Source organism: Vicia villosa, linkage group LG1 (assembly GCF_029867415.1).
Source record: "Vicia villosa cultivar HV-30 ecotype Madison, WI linkage group LG1, Vvil1.0, whole genome shotgun sequence".
NCBI lineage: Eukaryota > Viridiplantae > Streptophyta > Magnoliopsida > Fabales > Fabaceae > Vicia > Vicia villosa.
This window is the reverse complement of record NC_081180.1, coordinates 78,604,485-78,609,498: the sequence shown is the minus strand read 5'-3', so window position 1 is coordinate 78,609,498 and position 5,014 is coordinate 78,604,485.

Below are 5,014 nucleotides of genomic sequence, written 5' to 3'. Positions count from 1 at the left end.
TTTGTAAGTTCAGTTTGGATGTCATAACATCGTGCATGACATCAGTGTGTGATTTAATGACTGTGCTAACACAGAATCTCTGCAAAGCAGATTTGTTTATGTTAACTGAACTGATATGTGATCCCAACACTTCCAGACTTCTGGATGTTAGAAGTAATAAATAATTGAGGGATCTGTATGTACTGCCTCAGCTAAACTGATGACAGACCAGATGTCACGACATCGTATATGACATCCGGGTTCTGTCTTACCAGAATTTCAATTGGTATCAGAGCAGGCATCCTGTCTGTTTCTGGATGAGATCCATGGGAGATACTTTCTGGTTGTTGGAGGTAGTTGATTGTTTGAACATTCATGTTCATATTGAATGGTCCCTAGAAGTGGAGGATGGACCTATGTGTGGAAGACTGGACCAAACTGACCATAACAGGTGTATTCTCTTGGCAAGGGAAGATGGTGTTACTGATATCCAAATGATTCATGCGAGAGTGAAGAATTTGGGATGTTTTATTCAGCATATAGCAGGGTACAGAGAAGAAGATTGTCAAAACCTTCATGCGGGAGTGAAGTTAATGATAAGGTATTCTTTGTGCTTATCTGTTTCTTTCTGGTCAGAATATTGGTTAGGTCTTGTTGTGTTGCTTGAAGAAGAAGCAAGCATATTGTTGGATTGTTCAGCTGCAATTCTTGGATGTCATGCTTACAACTGGTTCTGGGAGTAAGCATTGTGTAATCTCTGTTGATATATGGCTATTTTCTGCTGCATAGCATCTGATGCATAATCCTATCTTTGAAAGAAGATCTCTAGGGTTATATGGTTTTCAATAGAATTTGTAGCAAATTGTTTTCAACTTTAGTACAAGTGTCAAAGATACTTGAGATCTTTTCTCAAGTCCACTCATAAAGGCATGGTTATTGAGGTTGAAGAGGTTCAAATGATCAGTGTTCCTCATATTCATCTGCAAAGTTGTTTGATGATCTTCAAGATTGTCAAGAATTGTGTGTTCCAAGAAGAAGGAACTGATGGCATACTGGTATGCAGCTACCAGTTGAAGAACAGATGTTCTGGTGCTAAACTTATGTAGTGTGAGTACATTTGTTTGGAACCTACTCCTGATCTGGAAGAGGAGACATCTGCTTTTTGTGTTGATTGGTAAGAATACAATCAACTGAACCTTCCATCCCAAATGTCAGTTTATTTCAGGCATAAGCTTATGGGAGTTGGAAGTAGAGCTCAGTGCAAGTGAAAGGATTCATTCAGGTTTTCTTTTCAAGACCTCTATGAAAATTCAAGATGAGCTTATATCTGGTATGTTCTTTTGATCAAAGGAACCAGATGTGTGAATTGTTTTCTTAATCATAGAACAGTTAGTGGTGAAAACTGAATACTGTGTATCGTGCATAGTGAAATATGGTTTTGAATATTGTGTGATGATTCAAGGGAGTCAGATTACTGTGTGGAATCTGAGGTATTTTCAGGAGTTATGTCATAAGTGAATCTGTTCCAGAAACCTTGTTGAGATATGGCATATATTATCCCTTAATCATGAATGATGTGTAGCTGACTGATGCAAAGGTTATTGTTTTAGGCCTGAGGTTTATTGAGGATAAATTTTAGTTGTTTTCCGCTGCATGGTATCTCTGTTAACCATGGTTTATGTAAGTATAGTATCCTCAACTGGTGTATGAAGTATGTATAGGTATAACTCATGGAGTTAGTTGCCTCTAGTAGGGATGTTGTATAATGATACTTTTATGTACAATGCATGGATAAGCGGTGTGGAGTTTCCATGATTGTTTGTTTGAGGGGGAGATTTGGTTAACCTCCCCACGTCTGATTCAGCCTTGTGTTTAGTTGGCTATTGAACGGTGTCACATGGGTTCTGGTTGTTGTGTGACACATTTGTAAGGAAAGATTCATCTCTCTCTTTCCTAAGGGTGAATCTAACTGGGAAAGGATTTAAGATCAAATGTTATTTGTGCAAAGTACAAGTATTTAATTGATTATCCTTGGAAGTTCAAGATAACTGATGTTCTTAAAGATGTTGGAACATCTCTTCTTCAAGACCATGTACAGGTAGGATAGTGCAATTGTTTTAAGATCTATCTCTTTGGTGGCAGCAGAAGCATATGATCACTGAAAAAGGTTTCCTGGCAAGAAACATGTTCAGCTTTGGAGTGCACAAGAAGAAGAAGACATCATAATCTTGATGGTGGTTACTTGGATCAGTTTATTTCTGATCTAGGTAAGGAAGTGCATTGGCTAATGCACACTGTGAAGTCAAGAACAAGTGGCAGTATTCTTGACATCATGGAAATAGCTTTGCTCAAGGAAGTGGCATCCTTGGTACAGCTAGAGGATTAGTCTCTAACTAGTCCTTCTGATGACTCATGCATCAGAGTGTCTGATGTTGTTGGAAAAGAAGCAGGGATTCATAAAAGTGTGAGCTTGGATGACATAACTGCATAACTGCATGATGGAGGTTGCGTACTCAAACTTGGTTTCACAATCAGGTCAATGAGAGCATTGAACTCTGGTTCTGTAAAGGGAGGAAGTTCTTTCAAGTGGCAGAAGAAGGAGCTGAATTCAACAGCTAGATGTTAAAACACAATGTGTTGACATTTGGTTCAACATCAAAATCTTAGTTGATGAAGTGGAACATCAACTTATGATAAGAAGATCTAAAGAGTTGAAGATTGGATACTTCAAAAAGATCGCTCTCATTGCAATTCTTTGGAATTGCTGGGTAGAGAAGATGTTACATGTTCTTGTCTTAGAATATCCAAGTTTTTTTTTTGTAGCTTGAAGTTCATGTTTCACTTGAAGGGTCAGAATATCCTTGAGAGAAGTCTGATAAACGTGGAGAAGTCAAAAAGTGGCATTTGACATTTTCATATGAGGATTCATGAAGGAGGTAATCAAACAGTGGCATTTGGTTCATCTCAGAAGTGGGTTCGAAGGATCAAGATAATCAACATATGGCAGCTGATTATTCTTGAGGATAGTCTTAGACAAATTACTTTTGGGCAGAAGAGTAATAAGTTGAAGACAAAAAGGAGGTGTTTTCTATTCACCTCTTGGAGCTTGTGGTAGAAGTTATGAGCTATCTATGAAAGAGTGCATCTTGTAATATAGATCTCCCATTGTGGGTGACTTATTGTATTCTAATAAAGCTGGTGGCGAAGTGGTATCTAAAGATTATCAGATGGTGTTTTTTGTGTGTGTCGTGGTCATGTCATGCAGAGTAACTTTTAAGGGGGAGCTGTACGTTGCTTTGGCAACATTTATGGCCAAACAGGGGGAGAAGAGATTGTCACCCCAGATCATATTGAACAAGTTATTTCTATTCATGGTATGTGATAGTGTAGCTTGTGGAACTTATTCAGCAGGTCTGATGTTTTGATGTGCTTTAGCAATTCTGCATAACTGGTAGTTTGCTAGTTGTTTTTGTGCTGCTGTGATGACAAGATGTTTTAGCCAAAAATTTGCCAAAGGGGGAGATTGTAGATGTTTTGATTGGCTGCATTTTGTGGTAAAACATTCATGTGTATTTTGTTGTCTTGACTAAGGTCATGATATGTGGTGTATAGTCTTAAAGGTTATGCAAGTTCTGGTTGTGTAAGCTAATACATGCTGTGTTAGTTGGATGTCATGCCCGACGTCATGACATCAGTATTTGACAGCAGTAGCTCTTACGTTTTTCTGTTCTGTTTCTATTATGTTTCCTTATTTATCTCAGTCTTTATTTTGGGAAACTAAAGATTGTGCTGATTGTACATCAGTAATAGAACAAATCATGGGCTGTCTTTTTGGCACCCTGATATGTGAGAAGCTGAGAATTGAAGTGAAGAATACTGTTTGCTGTGATTTATGCAGAACATGGAATGTCACGACATGCTCTGTGACATCAGTATTTGACAGCAGTTACTGTTATATTTAGCTGTCACGCGCCTGCTGAGCTGGAATATAAAGATTCAGTAAGTACTCAAAAGATGCAGAATATTCTATGGAATATTATGCAATCCTATGTGGCAGGTTTAAAGGTCAAGAGAATCAAGATTAGAATATTGGAGAATTATGCAGTTTCCAATTATGAAGATAAATTAGGAAACTTATGATTGAAGACCTTGTTTTTAGCAGAAAGTTTTCTGTGATTTGTAACAGCAAATAATGTTGTGATTGTAAGCCCAAGTCCAGTTGGGAATAAGTTATAAATAGGAAACTTTGTAACCTAGTTTATTGAGCTAGCCGGCGTTTAGAAAGATGTAACTATTAGGGTTAGCCGTGTAAGTGAACCTCCCGGTTTGTGGGAAGGTCACTGATTTGTGCCTCGAAGCCTGTAGGTAAGAGGTTTATTTTATTCACTCAGAAGCTGTGAAGCAATGAGTGAAGATTGTGTTCTTGGAACTACTCCATTATGTATATTTAAATTGTTGGTGATTAAGCCGTCGATGCAGTGGCTGAGTTGTTGACTGCTAGACATCATTGCTATGATTGGGAGTGGAATGGAGATATTCCATATCTAGGGAGAACCTAGGTAGAAGGGTCATTGGGTAGTGATTAAGTGAGGAGTTGTAAACTGGGAGTTTAGCTCTGAATTGATACTGCTAATAGTGGACTTCATCCCTGGCTTGGTATGCCCCCAGAGTAGGTTGATTGAACCGAACTGGGTGAACAATTTTCCTGTGTTGTTTATGTTTCTGCATTGTTTATTTGTAAGTTCAGTTTGGATGTCATAACATCGTGCATGACATCAGTGTGTGATTTAATGACTGTGCTAACACAGAATCTCTGCAAAGCAGATTTGATTATGTTAACTGAACTGATATGTGATCCCAACACTTCCAGACTTCTGGATGTTAGAAGTAATAAATAATTGAGGGATCTGTATGTACTGCCTCAGCTAAACTGATGACAGACCAGATGTCACGACATCGTATATGACATCCGGGTTCTGTCTTACCAGAATTTCACTGCCTCTAATTCTTTAATTTTTATTCCTTTAGGTTCACA